Source organism: Panthera tigris, chromosome F2 (assembly GCF_018350195.1).
Source record: "Panthera tigris isolate Pti1 chromosome F2, P.tigris_Pti1_mat1.1, whole genome shotgun sequence".
Taxonomy (NCBI): Eukaryota; Metazoa; Chordata; class Mammalia; order Carnivora; family Felidae; genus Panthera; species Panthera tigris.
Genome location: NC_056676.1, coordinates 41,062,790 through 41,081,564, shown reverse-complemented (window position 1 = coordinate 41,081,564; position 18,775 = coordinate 41,062,790).

The following is an 18,775-nucleotide window of genomic DNA, read 5'->3' as shown; positions in this document are numbered from 1 at the left end:
TTTTGCAAATTATTTTCATACAAGAGTCTAATTTTCTCCCATAAACAAACTCATTACACACCTTTTAACCAATGAAGAAACTGAGGTTTCAGAGTTATCATTTGCCCAAGATTTCCCAACAAAGAAGGGGCTAAACCACAGCTTTGATGAACTTTCAGTTGTACCCAGGCTGCTTCCACCATAGGATAGCAAGGATAAGATCAATCACTTATGGTCTTTTCCAGAATGAAGAAGGAAGGCATTCACAAGTTTTAAGAAAAATAAATGGAAGTAACTCCTCCCTAAGTGAAAGTAAATCCAAATGCTTCAGTGGCAATCATTGCCTTATTCTCTTCCTGCTCAGTCCTCTTTCTGGGCTGTGTGCTGCGTCTCCTCTTTCATTTTAGTGTTCCCTGGGTCCTGTGCCTTGCCCTCTTCTAACTATAGAAGCCATCCCTGGGTCACTCCCCCCCAACTCCTGCAATTCTGTCCTAGCCTCTAAAGAAATCATGTATTAGACTAATAAAAGCCTGAAGACTAAGAAGATACCAATAGGGAGATTAAAAAGTTATTTTCATGGAAGATTTGGTGTGTTTTACTCAGGCATAAAAAGATGAGGGGAGAAAGGATGGATCCCATGTTCCCCACTCCAGTGAAAAGGGTAGATTACCTATGTGTCGATCCTTTATCAGTATAGTGAATAGCTAAGGGACAGGTTTGAAATTCATGTTGGAAATGTTTGAATATGCATCACTTGCGGGGTGTCAGAATGGAAATGTCCAGAGGGTACTGAATTTTAGATAACTAGTATATAGGAAAAAAAAATCTAAGAGTATCACCCGCTCATTTGTGAACTCACTACATGTGGATACTGATTTATGCACTGTCTTAGTCTATCCAGGCTGCTATAACAAAATACCATAAACTGAATGGCTTGTAAACAACAGAAATGTATTTCTCACAGTTCTAGAGACTCAGAGTCCAAGATCAGGGTGCCAATATGGTTAAGTTCTAGTAACAACCCTCTTCTGGAGTGTAGACTACCAATTTCTCATGGTATCCTCAATCGACAAATCAGAAAGGGAGCAAGTTCTTTCAGAAGGACACTAATCTCACTCACTCATCTCAATCAGATGAACTCATCTAATCCTAATTATTTCCCAAATAAAGGTTCTGCCTACTAATACCATCAGTTAGGTGGTAGAGTTTCAACATTTCAACATATGAATGGCGGGAGCACAAACATTCAGTCCCTAATATGCATATTCTCTTATTCAAGCCCTGTGAGGTGGGTTTCATTATCATCTTCTTTTTCAGGTGATAAAACAGGCACAGAGATATTTTTTAAAACAGTTCCCAAGGTCGCATAGCTATTAAGTGCCAGATGCTAAGCATGAATTTAAGCAGCATGACCTCAGAGACTGAAATCTTACCCCATGCACCAAATATATACCTCTCTAAGAAAAGACCAAAAAAAAAAAACAAACAAACAAACAAAAAAAACACACCAAAAACAAAAACCCAAAAACCCAGTCCAATAGAAAACTGGGCTGAGGTCAGGAAAATGCAATCTACAAAAGAAGATATATGAATCCCAGATAAACACTGAATGAAATATTCAGGCTCATCAACAATCAATAAGCAGAGTTTGAAAAGTTAATTGACATGATTGCAGATTCCAAACTGCAACTAACCTTCTTTTTTTTTTTTTTTTTAATGTTTATTTATTTGAGAGAGACACACATACAAGGAGGGGCGGAGAGAGGAAGAGAGAGAATCCCAGGCAGGCTCTGGGCTGACAGCTCAAACCCACAAACCATGAGATCATGACCTGAGCCAAAATCAAAAATTGGATGCTTAACTGACTAAGCCAAGAAACGACTTTTCTTGAGTTTTGGTGTAGTGTCAAAGAAGAAAATCCATAATTATCTGAAAAGACTCTTAATGAGAGTCCATTTTCAAAAAAAAGTTTTAAGTAAGTTCTATGTTCAATATGGGGCTCGAACTCATGATCCCAACGTCAAGAGTTGCACACTCTACCAACTAAACCAGGCAGGCACCCAAAAATATTCCTTTTTCAACTACCTATCTATGTGAAGCTGGATTTTCTTCATATATTTCTACCAAAAGGACACATAGTACTAGTTTGGTACAAAAGCAGATATAAGAACCCACTGATTTCAATACATGAGAAAGAGATTAGCAAAAGTGTAAAACAAAGCCATCTTACCAGATTTTTTAATGAAAATAAAGTTATTTTGTATAAACTTATGTCAACATATAATAGGCTTATTTTTTTCCTTATTTGTATTTATTATCCATTATTTATTTATTTTAATTCCATTATTTATTATTTATTATTTATTATATATTTATTATATTATCATTATTTATTTATTTTAATTCCAGTGTAGTTAACACACATTGTTATGTTAATTTCAGGTGTACAAAATTATGATTCAACAGACTTTTTTATCTAAATTTTTAAAAAATGTTTATTTATTTTTGAGAGAGAAGAGACACAGAGTGCCAGAGAGAGGGAGACAGAATTTGAAGCAGGTTCCAGGCTGTGAGCTGTCAGCACATAGCCTGACGTGGGCTGGAACTCAAAAATGGTGAGATCAGACCTGAGCTGAAGTTGGATGCTTAACTGACTGAGCCACCCAGGTGCCCCAACAGATTTTTATTTTTGATGAATTCAGGATCCCCAGCTCCACTGGGCTATGCCACCATTTTGGATTGTGTGGGTTTCCAGCATGTCCTAAACCTGGCCTTCATCCCTAGATCCCTGAGGTTTTTAAAGGATTAAATATATTTTTAAAATATTTATTTTTATTTTTGAGAGAGAGACAGAGAGAGAGAGAGAGAGAGAGAGGGAGAGAGGGTGAGAGTGGGGGAGGGGCAGAGACAGAGGAAGACAGAGGATCCAAAGCAGGCTCCATGTTGTCAGCGCAAGGGCCAATGCAAGGCTTGAACTCACAAACTGTGAGATCATGACCTGAGCCGAAGTCAGACACTTAACTGACTGAGCCACCCAGGTGCCCCAAGAATTAAATTTTGTTTTAACTTCTCAATTTTAGTTTTTAATATGGTAAATATCAATAGACATAGCTCATAAATAAAGGCTCTTTATCAGTTATGAAACAGGCACTGTGCCAAGTATTTCACACACACCATCTCATCTAAGCCTCATAACAACCACACAATAAAAAGGTACTATTAATAGTACTATGCCCACCTTATAAATGAGAAAACAGTGTCTCAGAGGAGTTAAGTGACTTGCCCAGTATCATACACCTATTTAGTGGTAAAATAGGGATTTGAGTCCCTGTTTTATCTGATCGCAGAGTCCAAACTTACCATTCCATCAAAAAGATATCTTGCTGTTGACTTTTTTGTTTTTTAAATAGTCATAAGCCTACGAAAAAGTTGCAAGAATAATATAAAGAACTCTTACACCCCCTTTGCCCAGATGTCTCAGTTGTTAATATCTTACCACATTTTCTCCATCACCCTCTCTCTACAACCCCTCTGTGTATCACCCTGCTTCCTTAGATACCAACTTATCTTCATTTGGCCAGGCCTGCCCCAGTTTTAACAGTGAAAATCCTACATCCCAGCACCTCCTTCCCCTCCTTCCGGACAAACCCTAGCATTAGGCATGTTGCCTGTGCAACAGCACCCCCTCACTTTGCTTCCGGTTGCTTGGGTGCTGGGGGCTGCCATCTCTACTTGGAGAAGGAAGATGGGAAGTAAAAGGAGGATGGGAAGAGAAGCCTGTAGTTAATTATTAATTAAGCAAAGGGCCTGAAAGGTGCCAGAGTGCTTAACTCTAGCTAGAATAAGGGAAAATCACAAATTCAATGGTTCCAGACTTAGTAATATCATAAGCATGAGTGAAATTCTAGCAAACATTTTTACAATGATCATTATGTAATTACAGAACACCTTGCAAGGTTCATATGCTGTCTGTGTTCAACAATTATTCAAGTAGGAGTCTCTGTTTTATGCTGGTAATAAACTGCAGTACCTGGTCATAGTCTCCTCTTCCTTCTTTAGGAGAGTTTAAAGTATTTTCCCTTACATCCTCCCAGCATTCTGATTCTTCAGGTAGGTCACAAACTCTTCCCTTCTGAAATTTGGGCCACTGACAACACAGCATAGGAAACTAGAGCTGCAATGAAAAAAAAAAAAAATGCATAGAGATATTATTACTATTATGCAACCTAAAGATGAAGATGTTTTTTACATCATCTGAGAATCACATCAGTAAAAATCAATTTGAATTCAGTTCAGATGTTTAACTTTTTTTTTTTTTATTTTAACGTTTGTTTATTTTTGAAAGACAGAGAGAGACAGATCATCAGCAGGGGAAGGGCAGACAGAGAGGGAGACATAGAATCCGAAGCAGGCTCCAGGCTCTGAGCTGTCAGTACAGAGCCTGACACGGGGCTTGAACTCATGGACCGGGAGATCATAGCCTGAGCCGAAGTCGGATGCTTTACTGACTGAGCCACCCAGGCGCCCCACATACTTAATATTTTTTAAAAAGCAAATGCACTACAATTCAATATGAACAGCTAATTTAAAACTTTATTCAATAAGTATCTTGGGGGTGGGGCATCTGGATGGCTCAGTCGTAGAATACACAACTCTCATCAAGCGTTCAAGCCCCACGTTGGGCATAGAAGTTACTTTAAAACAGTGTTTTGTTGGTGTAAAGAACTATGTTAATGGTTACACTGCCATCTTGTGGCCTTTGGGGGTAGTGTCCATATCTACCGGTTGTACTAGATCACCTTTTCCTGATACTTCCCAGCGTGAAAGAAAGAAATATGACAGGAGGCTTATGCTTGGAAGTTATCTATTCCTTACATAAGCTATCTGGCTACATCTAACTGAATCACATCTTCAAAGAAAGATAATGAGTCCTTTACCTATCAAAAATTACTTCCTTACGCTTCTATTTATTTCCTCTAGGGACTTTGGACCAAGTAGACACCCTATTAGACGCTGCCATAACACTGCATGTCCTCATTCGGGCCCTCAACTCATCTTCTTGCAATTAATTAGCAGCCTAACTTCCCTGTTAGACTCTAAGCTCCTGGGAGGTGGGGCAGGGAGGAGCAGGAGAGTGGTTGCAGTGTTCACCTAGGTCAGTCCTTGGCACATAACAGGCACCCAATAAATACTTACTAAATAAATAGTTTGATTGAACATGTAGCACCTACATTTCACATGCATGCAAACAGTATAAACCAGAACTATAAACCTTTACTTAATCTCTCCTTTATCTGACCTACACCTTTACTAATTGCTCCTAAGATATGATTCACTGCTGTGGTCTATGTTTTACAAACAGCAGTGAACTTAAAGCTCTTAGAAGGCAGTGTTCATGTCATAAACTTCTGTCTTTGTAATACTCTTACAAAATTTCTAGCTGAATGGATAACTGAATGTAGAACCTATTCACTTAAGAAAAGGAATGGGTTTGGGGCACCTGGGTGGCTCAGTCATTTAAGCATCCAACTTCGGCCTAGGTCATGATCTCACAGTTTGTGGGTTCAAGCCCTGCATCGGGCTCTGTGCTGACAGCTCATAGCCCGGAGCCTGCTTCAGATTCTGTGTCTCACTCTGTCTCTGCCCCTCCCCTGCTCACACTCTATCTCTCTCTCAAAAAGTAAAATAAACATTAAAAAATTAAAAAAATAAATAAAAATATTAAAAAATAATAAAAAAGAGAAAAAAAGAAAAATATTCTCAGCCACATTCAACAAGCTTGAAGTTCACTGTGCCCAATAAACAACAAAATCCACAATGAACCTTCTACAAAAAAAATAATTCACTTTGTCATTCCAGCAAAACCAGAACTGCCAGAATTCCTTCAGATACTTCTCTGTGTATGGCTTTTCTTGTGTTTTCTAAGTAATCTCTACTCCTTCATATGCTTCTTTGGGAGCCACGTGACCTCGTGACCTCGGTCTGGAGGCAAGGTCAGCAGTGAGGCAGGAAAGAAGAGTACTCATGCTTTCTCCAAGCCCACACGGTGAAAAGGATTTCGTGTGGCAGACAGAGGAGTAGCAACCAGTTGTGATGTGTACCTGCCCATGCGCTCGGTGAACTCCCAATTCTTGCTGTCCAGAGGCAAGCTCTTTCAGTGAGCTGCACACCATGTGTGCAACTTACATTACAAGAGAAAAACAAAGGGCTGGGGACGAGGAACCACCAGACTGTCATGGGGAACTAGAAACCTCCATGCTGGAATAACTCCAACCCAGCAGCGCTATCACCAAGAGCCATGTCCCTTTTGCAAATCTTGGCCCTAACTAGGAGCAGGGCACGTGTTCTTTTGGTGACTTCTGTGCTGATAATAGAAGCAGGTCACTTCTGGGACCCTGACAGTCCCAGTGGTGTTCCCTCCCAAGAACGCCTGGGAGAACCAGGGACAGTCAAGTCTCCAAAAGCAGGCCGTCCATTGGCTGGTCAGCCGGCTGCCACATGCCTTCAATGCATGCACTAAGAGGCTCAGAGACTAACACTAGCTTGTGGTGGGCACTGAACCTGGAAGATCATAAGGATGAGGGGTTGGAAGCAGTCATCTCTGATCAGAGGAAGCAGGTCTACAGAGAAAATTGAATGCAGCAGACATACAAAGAGAAGCAGAGATAAGACACCAAGTTTAACTCCAATGAGAAAGAGTAGGTAACTGCTTGAAGATTTTTTAAAAAGTTTATTTATTTAAGTAATCTCTACACCCGTGATGCTCAAACTCATGGCCCTAAGATCAAGAGTTGTCTGCTCTTTTTTTGTTGTTTTTTTGCTTTTAATGTTTATTTCTTGAGAGAGACAGACAGACAGACAGAGACAGAGCAGAGCAGGGGAGGGGCAGAGAAAGAGGGAGACACAGAATCCGAAGCAGGCTCCAGGCTCCGAGCTGGCAGACAGAGCCTGATGCGGGGCTCAGCCTCAGGAACCACGAGATCATAACCTGAAACAAAGTTGGACCCTCAACGGACTGAGCCCCCCAGTTGTCCCAAGAGTCACCTGCTCTTCTGACTGAGCCAGCCAGGTGCAGCTTGAAGATTTTTTTAGTATACATTTCAGGCCTATTGCTGGGTATAGAATTAGAGATTCTGAGCAGTTTTGTTCCTACCCTGAGTTTCCTGTCCTCAGATTCCTGGAGATTTGTTTCTTTCCATGACCACGACAGTTTCTGTTCTTTGTAATCCCTAAAACTCTGGCATACCTCACCGTTGCCAACTCCCAGTGTGGGAAATTCCATCATGAGAATCCTGTCATATCTGTCATCCATCTCCACAAGGCATTCATTGGACAATGCTGCCTGTCACAGCACACCTGTGCACAACGCGTCTCAACCAATAGGACAGATGGTGTTGCCTCTGAGGACTGTGACGTATTCCTTGTTTTCAAGAGTCCAATTCCTAACTGAATATAAGACTCGTCTTATTGCCACAACATAGCAGTTCCTAAATGCCGATATAATAAACTTAATTAGATAGTATTAATATTACAACAACAAAATTCGCATAGAAATTCCTAGAACAATGGGGCGCCTGGGTGGCTCAGTCAGTTAAGCATCCCACATGGGCTCAGGTCATGATCTCATGGTTCCTGAGTTTGAGCCCCACGTCGGGCTTTCTGCTGTCAGCACAGAGCCTGCTTGGCATTCTCTCTCCCCCTCTCTCTCTGCCCCTCCCCTGCTCACTCGAGCTCTCTCTTTCTCTCTAAATAAATAAATAAATAAATAAATAAAAAGTAGGAGGTTTTAAATTGTGTTTCCTAGGGTTTGAAGTATGATCCAGCAGGATCTGCCTGGGAATACTCAAATCTCACTGACCAGCTGTGTTCACCTTCTCCTTTAAATGAACACAGTGAAAGAGACTGGCTCTCTAGACTGCATTCTCAAAGGGGTGATATCAGACCCAAAGGGGTGACAACCGGTCTTTGGAGGGGTATCAAGTTCTCTCTTTATGTGAAAACTACAATATACATTTAGCACATAAACAGACATGCAGTTTATGTCTGTTTTTTTGGAATGTAGGAGTTGGAATGCAGTTTTTTTGGAATGGGGCAGGCCATTCCAAAAAAGATACCTAAAAAGGCTTCCTAGAGGGCCATAAAAAGAACAAGAAGTTGAGAAACATTTGTTTAGACTCAAGCTAAATCCTGAGTTTTCCACATGGAATGGGATGGAGTAGAGAACATTAAACGAGATTGAAGCTGAAATTTCAATTCTGGATTCAGTTCTGGCACAGATGTGGAAAGTTGAGCAAATCAATCTCTCTGAACCTCTATTTTGAACCTCTGTTTCTGAACATCATTTCTAAAATGAGGATAACAATGACTTTTACAGGGGCTCCTGAGTGGCTCAGTCAATTAAGTGTCCGACTTTGGCTCAGGTCATGATCTCACAGTTCGTGAATTTGAGCCTGTATCAGGCTCTGTGCTGACAGCCCAGAGCCTGGAGCCTGCTTCCGATTCTGTCTCTATCTCTCTCTGCTCTCTCTCAAATATAAATAAACATTTAAAAAATTTTTTAAAAAGCAATGACTTTTATAGAGTTGTCATCTGGATCAAATAAAATTATGGATATCACTGTGCTTTGCCCTCATTCTTAAGCCCTTTCCTCTACCTTTCTGACATGCCATTGCCCTCAGGATCCATAGTATGGACAGTAACTACTAAGGTATTAGGACCAGCATCTTCTGAAAATATTATATAACTAAAGGAAAGAAGTATGTTTGAATACCATCATGAGTTTTGCAGTAAGGGCAGGAATTAGTCAGTTTCAACTATAAAATGAGCTAATTTACTATTATAGGCTACGTTCCTTTGGGCATTTGAGATTTTTGGAAAAACTATTCTGAGCAGAATTTTACAATTTTATAGAAGTTCTTGTTTAATTACCAATGATACAATTTACAAAGTTCATTCATTCATTCATTCATTCATCCACCTTGTCCTAAAAGGATTTAAAAGTGGCCTCATTCTCCAACATGTCACATATGGTCTGTTCACAAGCCCCTTAAGGCTACTGAGAGTACTAACCCCTTCCATGTACCTGTGGATACAATTCTATATCATCCAAGGAGTTCCTGTGCTTAAAAAAGAAGCATTCACTACTATTTGTGCTTTGTTGCTCACACGGTTGAATCTACATATGTAATAAACACATTTGAAAATTAATTTTTCTTAAATACTTAAATATTGGTTACAAGTTCATCTCATCAAAATGTGAACTACAAAATAGGGAAAAAAAGAATGTAAACTACTATTAACAAATTTAGCGTGACTGGTTCAAATATATTAAAAAGCAGTCAAACACACAAGAATTACAAAATGTATTACTCCTTACACTTAAATCTATTCTGAAATATTAGCATCATTCTTCTAATTAATTTCTTCATTTTCCCCCTATATGCCTTCCTAGGGTGACAATACTTGTTTTGCTACCTTGCTGAGTTATAGTAACACTTACTTCACTTTCCTCCTGGGGTTATAGGAATCGAAATACACAGAAGGAAAAGGGAGGTCACAGGTTTGAGGATGGGACCCAGATTGAGTTGCCTTTTCTTAGATGACTGAAATGCAAGCTACAATCATCTGGGTCCATTTTTATATTGGCCTTTGCTTGCTCATAAGACTTTTAAGCTTAATACCTTTCTCACAGGATATATGTACGTATACAACCATTTATTTATTTACACAAACTGATATCTTCCTTGAAATGAGAAGTTTCCAACAAACTTTGCACTATCCACCATTCTGGGTACGCTGTTTGCATCAATGCAAATTTATTTATGCTTCAATAATATCTCATGGTCTGTAGGATTATTTAGAGACTTCCCCTCCCGGGAGATGTGAATTTGGCACAATTAACGCCCTCTTGCGGACATTAGTTGACCCGTCATCTTCGAACGCTGCCTTCTTTTTGTGACCGCCAGTAATGATCAGTGCTTCCTTTTCTTGATGTAGGTTCTGCTATTTTCTGGGATTAATCTATATATCAAATCTATGACATCGTTTATTATAAGATGCATCCGACTTTTAGAGAAGTTAAAATGTGGAACTGTGCATTTTAGAATCATTAAATTATGATCTTGAATTTTTCTAGTTCCTCATATTCATTCTTCTTAACAGAAAGAGTATATAGCTATACATGACAGTCATCAACTTAATAGAATAAATGGAATACCTGTATATTAACAGTCCCTTATTTATTTAAACAACACAGGTTATCCTACTACAATCACATCCTGTCACATCCATTTTTCTTTCATATCACAACTGCCAAATTGTACACTTTGTATTGACTTTCCCGTTTGAGGATCATGATGAACTTTGGCCTATTATAGAAGTTTTTCAGCTTACTAAATTTACTATTTTCTTACTGATGTTCAGTAATTTGTGCTGAATTACATTTCTATTAGGCAATGCTAATCTAGCTCCATCTTGATTTTTCCCCCTCCCTCGGGTGTGAAATTAATTACCAGGAGTCCTTATTCCTTTGTTGCAGAAAACATTTTAAAAACCAAATTGGAATGAGGAGTGCCTGGCTGATTCAATTGGTGGAACGTGCAACTCTTGACTTTGGGGCTGTAAGTTCAAGCTCCACATTGGGTGGTAGAGATTACTTAAAAATAAAATCTTAAGGGACACCTGGGTGGCTCAGTCGGTTGAGCGTCTGATTCTTGATTTCAACTCAGGTCATGGTTCATGATCTCATGGTTTGTGCGATCAAGCCCCACATCGGGCTCTGTGCTGAATAAATAAGTAAGCATTAAAAAAAATTTTTTTTAAATATTGGACTGTTGATTCTACTTTTTTTTAGACAACAAGGTTTAATCAATCATGATACATTTCCATTATCTCAACTGTATTTAGCCAGAAAAGATCAGTGTTAGTTCTTCAGAGCCTCCTCCCCACCTGAAAAAAAATTTTAATGGGCATTTTCAAGTATTGATATCTATAGCAATATTGTACAGTTTTATTTTTCTAAAATTTTTATAATGTTTTGTTGCTTTTTTTAACGTCTTATTTTTTATTTTTTATTTTATTTTATTTTATTTTATTTATTTTTTTTTTATTTTTTATTTTTTTTATTTTTGGGACAGAGAGAGACAGAGCATGAACGGGGGAGGGGCAGAGAGAGAGGGAGACACAGAATCGGAAACAGGCTCCAGGCTCCGAGCCATCAGCCCAGAGCCTGATGCGGGGCTCGAACTCACGGACCGCGAGATCGTGACCTGGTTGAAGTCGGACGCTTAACCGACTGCGCCATCCAGGCGCCCCTTATTTTTTATTTTTGAGAGAGAGACAGAGCTTGAGCCGGGCAGGGACCCAGATAGGGAGACACAGAATCCAAAGCAGGCTCCAGGCTCTGAGCTGTTAGCACAGAGCCGAATGCAGGGCTTGAACTCATGAACCATGAGATTATAACCTGAGCCAGAGTTGGACGCTTAACCAACTGAGCCACCCAGGCACCTCTGTTGCTTTTTAAATTACAAAATCAATACATGTTTATGGCATCAAACTTAGCAAATGCAGAGAAGTGAAAAGAAGGAATTACCTATTGCCAATAATTCTACCACTTTGCCATTATCAACATTTTGATGTGCAAGTAGTCTTTGCTTTGCACACTAGTGCAGAACCATAGGTACAAACATGCAAGCTGAAATGATGCAAAAGTGAGCTCAACAATCAATGGAAATAGTTACTATTGTTCCATGATCTTTAATTTTTAAAACTTTGAAAAATCTTGCCAGAGCATTAAAAACTCTCTAACTGGTGGTTATAAATGAACAGGGAAGTAAAAGAATGGAAAAAGTAACATTTATTTAAACATTTAAACTATAAACATTAAAAACATTGGGAATTAAAGCATTTTATTTCTCCATTAAAAAACTTATCAAAAGTAGGGTTGCCTGGGTGGCTCAGTCAGTTAAGCGTCTGACTTCGGCTCAGGTCATGATCTCACGGTTCCTGAGTTTGAGCCCCATGTCGAGCTCTGTGCTGACAGCTCAGAGCCTGGAGCCTGCTTCAGATTCTGTGTCTCCCTCTCTCTCTGCCCCTCTCCTGCTCCTGCTCATGCTCTCTCTCTTTCTCAAAAATAAATAAACATTAAAAAAATAAAAAAACTTATCAAAAGTAGTTTCAGCAGTGCTTGTCTTCTCATATAACTCACCATATGGAGCAAGCATGTATTCTATTTTCACTAATTCTCATATCCCTTTCTAAGTTAGGATCAGCTTTTGTAATTTTATCTTTTGTGTTTTCAATGTCATGAACTATCTCTGAGAATTCCTTTAACATTAAGGGTTTGGGGTTTTTTTGTTGTTGTTTTGGGGTTTTTTTGGCTACTGTGACTTCCTCTGGGACATCATCATCTTTCTCATTTATATCAATATATTCACGAAGCTCCTTTGGCAGCATATCTGGAGTCTCTGAACAGTGGCAGTGTTGACACAGCCACGGTTAGATATTTATTCTATAACTTTATCTACATTTGGTTCAAATTTCATTCAAACATTATCATTTGGTTTCTTTGGTGTACTTTTAAAAAATATATTTATTTACTTATTTTTGAGAGAGAGAAAGAGACGGGGGTGGGGAGATAGAGAATTCCAAGTGGGCTCCATACTGCCAGTGCAGAGTCCGATGCAGGGCTGGACCTCACAAACCGTAGGATCGTGGCCTATGCCGAAATCAAGAGTCGGTTGCTTAACTGACCAAGCCACCCAAGCAACCCTCTTTGGTGTACCTTTATCTTCGGCCAGTTCCTTCTTTCAATTACCCATTTCTGTAAAATGTCACCTAGGTTTGTCACTGGGAGACAAAGAGGCAACATCATCACATGCTTTGCTGTGTGTAAACTGAAAAACAGATGTGCAGTTACCAGTCACAGATTTCGAAAGAAGTGACTGTGACAGGTATCTCTTATTCACATACCGCCTTGTGGTACTTTATGCAATCAGTTACTATACCATCATGTGAAATTTGAACCGTATTGTTGAAGGACTGGTGCTAACTAAACCATGGTAGTTGACATCACTGCTTATCAGAATGATGTAAAGCAAGGAAAGCCTACATATCGTTCCAGTCTTTTCTATTCAACTGTATGCATACTTTTTAAAAATTGAATCATCTTTGTGGCATATATAATAAATTGGCTCAACATCACTCATCCTAATGACCTACTACTGGCTTCGTAGGAAATCTAAAGTCTACATTTCTCAGATTCCCATCTAGAGCTCTGCATGTGACCTAAGGTCCAAGTAGAGGCTGTAAATTTTGTTCTAGAATAGTTCCATGGTGTGATTTTGTTTTTCCTGCCTATCTTTTTCTCAGTGTTCCTGAAAGCCTCCTTAGGCCGTAACACTACAGTAGTTAATACAGTGTGGTATTGGTGAAAGAATAGACGAATAGATCAATGGGACAGAATAGAGATGCACATATAATATAGTCAACTGCTCTTTGACAAAGAAGCAAAGACAACTCAATAGAGCAAAGATAGGTTTTTCAATAAGTGGTGCTGGAATATCCACATGCAAAGAAACAAACAAAAAACAAATATAGTAGCAGACCTTACGTACTTCACAAAAATTAACTTGAAATGGATCACAGGCCTAAGTGTAAAACACAGAATTATAAAACATCTAGAAGACAACATAGGAGAATACTAGATGACCTTGGGTATAGTGATGACTTTTTAGATAAAATACCAAAGGCACAATCCATGCAAGTAATAGTTGATAAGCTGAACTTCATTAAAATTAAAAACTTCTGCCCCGTGAAAGGCAATGTCAAGTAAATGAGAAGACAAGCCACAGACTGGGAGGAAATATTTGCAAAAGATGTATTTGATAAAGGACTGTTAATTTATACATGGAATTCTGCCCTCAGGAGAAATGATTTAATCAGAGCCTGACTGATCAGGGAGAAGGGAACTATCCAACCCCAGCCCACTCTAGCCATCCTGTCCCACCTAACTGGGAGTAAAATGAGAAGCACTTGTGAAGTTCACAGTCTAGAGCCACAGGCTCACTAAAAAACCAGGACCTGATCATAGGACTACAGAATGCCTCCCCTTCCCCCACCGCACTACTATACCAAAAGCCTATTTACAGCAATTCCTTTTACCCAGAGTATGCCTGCTTATCAAGAACAAATTACAAGACATACTCAAAGGCAAATAGCACAGTTTGGAGAGACAGAGCAAGCATTAGAACCAGACATAGGAGGGATGTTGGAATTATCTATAACTTAAAGGAATTTAAAACAACTATGATTAAAATGCTAAGGGCTCTAGTGGGTAGACAGCATGCAAGAACAGATAAGCAATGTAAGCAGAGAGACGAAAACCCTAAGATAAAAACAAAAGAAATGCTAGAGATCAAAAATACTGTAACGGGGGCCCCTAGGTGGCTCAGTTAAGCGTCGGACTCTTGATTTTGGCTCAGGTCACGATCTCTCAGTTCATGAAATGGAGCTCCAAGTTGGGCTCTGTGCTGACAATGTGGAATTCTCTCCCTTTCTCTGCTCCTCCCCACCCTTGCATGTGTGTGCACGCTCTCAAAATAAATAAACATTTAAAAAATACTGTAACAAAACTGGAGAATGTCTTTGATGGACTTATAGGTCATTACTTGGTCCAATACACTTAGATTTTATTTAATAAGCCGATTTATAGCGTTAACTTTTGCAGAATTAATTTCAAATGCAATATTTAATGGTTTTATTTTAAAATTTTTTAAAGTTTATTTATTTTTGAGAGAGAGTGTGTGTGCACAAGTAGGGAGGGGCAGAGAGAAAGAGAGACAGAATCCCAAGCAGGCTCTGCACCATCAGTGCAAAGCCCGATGCGGGGCTCGAATTTATGAACTGCAAGACCTGAGCTAAGATCAAGGGTCAGTCGCTTAACTGACTGCATCATCCAGGCACCCCAATATTTAATGATTTTAAAGGATAATACTGAATAGGAGCTGTGAAAGTGCTAATATTGCATTGATATTCAGAAAATAATAGCTTAAATTTATAAAACACTTGCTATGTGGCAGGAATTGAAACTTTTACTTTTCATATTTATATATATATATATATATACTTTTTTTAATATACTTTTTTTACTTTTTTTAATATATATGTATATATATATATACACACACACACACACTTTTTTTTTTTTTTTTTTGAGAGAGAGAGGGCACCAGTGATGGAGGGGCAGAGAAAGAAAGAGGGAGAATCCCATGATGGGGGGAGGGAGGGAGAGGGAGAGGGAGAGGGAGAGGGAGAGACAGAGAGAGAAAAGCAGGGCTCACCTGATGCAGGGCTTGAGCTCACCGAAGTGGGACTTGAATTCACAAACTGTGAAATCATGACCTGAGCCGAAGTCAAATGCTTAACAACTGAGCCACCCAGGTGCCTAAACATTTTTAAAAGTTTATTTATTTATTTTGAGAGGCGGAGTAGCTCTGTATTCTTGGCTGCACCCACCTGGAGTAGATTTGCCATCATTCTGAGCTGAGAGGAGCAGAGAACAAGGGAAAGAGAGACTCACAAGCAGGCTCTGCACTGCCAGTAGGGACAATTATTTTTTTAAAAAAACAACCATTTAAAATCTCTGGGAATTGGGGGCACCTGGGTGGCTCAGTCAGTTAAGCGTCCGACTTCAGCTCAGGTCACGATCTCGTGGCCCGTGAGTTCGAGCCCCGCGTCAGGCTCTGGGCTGATGGCTCAGAGCCTGGAGCCTGCTTCCGATTCTGTGTCTCCCTCTCTCTCTGCCCCTCCCCCGTTCATGCTCTGTCTCTCTCTGTCTCAAAAATAAATAAAACGTTAAAAAAAAAATTAAAAAAAAATAAAATCTCTGGAAATTGACCTAAAGACATATGGCAAATGAAGAAATATTTATTCAAAAAAACCTACTAAAACATGGTAAGAACAGCCACAGTCTGTAGCATTTGAACCCATGGGGCATTTGAACTACCATCCCCCCACTGTCCCCTCCCAGCTCAGAATGATGGCAAATCTACTCCAGGTGGGTACAGCCAAGAACCAGGGCTACCTCTCCCACTCAGTGCCCCATCACCCTGGGAGAGGCAGGCCACCGGAATTTCCCATTTCTCCAAGCCATGTGTTGTAAAGGCTGAATTCCAAGCAAGTGAGGCCAAAAGGTGGGCTACCTTCTTTCACCTGTTGACACAACTTGAACAAACCTTGTAGAATCTCTAAAAGTAAGAAAGAATTTTATCTGAGCCCAAGTTAGGACAGCCGTCCAGGAAACACACTGTTTACAGGGAAGGTGTTCGGGAGAATGAAGTTCACAGGGTTATATACTTTTTCACAACCTGTAAAAGTGCAAAAGACTATATAGATTTGCATATAGGCAGGAATCATAAGTTGCAGTGTAAAGGAATGCAGGAAGTAGAAACACTGATCAATAGATACCTCAAGGACGAGATGGCTTTCCTTTAGGCTACTCATTCACAAAGCAGATGTACAATGCGTGCACGGAGGGCCACAAATCAGGCTTTTGGTTTGAAGAAAGTTTATATACAGTCATGTTGACTTAAAAGGAAATCTAAAATGGCTTCCCTTGTATATCGGGCCTTTAGAGAGTTTTTCTCATGTCACACCTGATCCCCACTCTTAAGAGTAGGGACTCTAACTCAGGCATGACACACTGGCCATTCTCATCCCAGCTAACGTGTAGAGTGGTTTCCAAATTGGGAGTCAAGACCAGAGAGCCTATCATCCCCACCCAGAAGCCTGCTCCTAAAGTAGGAGTACCACACAGACCCACAATTCTGCCTACACTACCAGCTACAGAGCTGTGGCTTAGGGGTTTTTGCCCACGGAGAAAACCAGGATGTAAAACAGAGAACTCCACCGCTATCCCCAAAGGAATACACTTTATGTGAAACAGTGAATGTGAACACTTTATGTGAATACACTTTATGTGAAACTTTATGTGTAGGGAAGTTCAAGCCTAAGGGTACTCAAAACAACAGATTTTGGTGGAAAGCAGTTAAGAAGCCGGTAGCTTCATAAAAGATACAAGCTAAATCAGATCACAAAGTTTACCAGAGGCAAGGAGAGAGAGAGACAGCAAACAGCCTTCCTGGCATTAGAACAAACCACAATCATTGACCACCCTCCCCATTACCCCTTCAAAGTAGACAGGATTTAATTAGATCAGGTTGTGGCATAATTTATACCCCAGGGTATTGTTTTCAACAATAGAACAATCAGAGGGGAATTAGTGAAGTTTCACAACTGAATAAACATCAAGGAAAGAGACAGTATGGATCCCTGCTAAAACCACCGTCAGGGTGACTACGTATAATCAAGGCAGTGTTGTCCGAGGACCAACATCAGAGGCCCCATAATGTGTAGAAAACAGACATCACTAAAATAGTCCATCCAACACCAAGGAAAACACCAAACCAACTATAAGAACTGGCTCCAGGGGATGGGGGATTAGGGGGTAGGGAAACCAACATCCACTGTTACTATAAACAGAGAATATCAATAGAGATGGAAATTATACACACAAATGGAAATTCAGAAAGGTTCAAAAGTAGATTTGAATTGACAGAATTAGCAGACTTGTAGGTACCTTGATAGAGATTACGCAATTCAAAGAGCAAAGAGAAAACAATGGAAAAAAAACAAAACAAAACAAAAAACAAAAAAAACACACAACTGAACAGAACCTCAAAGAAATGTGGGTCATTATTAAACACACCAACACAGGTATAATAGGAATATAAGAAGTTCCAAACTTGATTTAAAGGAAATTCTTTTTTTTTTAATTTTTTAAAAATGTTTATTTATTTTTGAGACAGAGAGAGACAGAGTGCAAGTGGGGGAGGGGCAGAGAGAGAGGGAGACACAGAATCTGAAACAGGCTCCAGGCTCTGAGCGGTCAGCACAGAGCCCGACGCGGGGCTCGAACCCACGGACTGTGAGATCATGACCTGAGCCGAAGTCGGACGCTCAACCGACTGAGCCACCCAGGCGCCCCAAGGAAATTCTTAATGTATACAACCAAGAAGCTCAACAAACTCCAAGTAGGATACATGCAAGAGCTACTTCAAACACATCATAGTAAAAATGCTTTATCAGTATCAAATGTGATTAACAATGCAATCAAAATTAAAAGCATTTGTGCTTCAAAGGACACTATCAAGGAAGTGAGGCAAACCCACTGAATGTAAGGTAATATTTCCAAATCATCTATCTTATGAGGAATTTATATCTAGAATATATAAAGACCTTTACAATTCAATAATAAAGACAACCCAATTTAAAAATGGGCAAAGAATCTGAATGAACATTACTCCAAAGAAAATATACATATAGCCAGTAAGCACATGAAAATATGCTCAACTTCATTAGCCATGATGGAAATGTGGGTTAAAACCACAATAATATACCACTTCACATCAAGTAGGATGGCTACAATCAAGAAGCAAGGTAATACGCAAGTGCTGAAAAGGATAGGAAGAAATTGGAAACCTCACACATTATTGGAGGGATGGTTAAACTGGTACCGCCATTTTGAAAATCACTCTGACAGTTCCTCACTATAGTTCTAATAGAACCCAGAAATTCTCCTAGACATATTCTCAAGAAAAATGAAAACATATATCCACCCCCAAATTTTTACACGAGTGTTCACAGTATTGTTCATAATAGCCAAAAAGTGGAAACCCAAATGTCCAACAACCGATGAACGTATGAACAAAATGTGGTATATCCATCCATCTATGTGAAA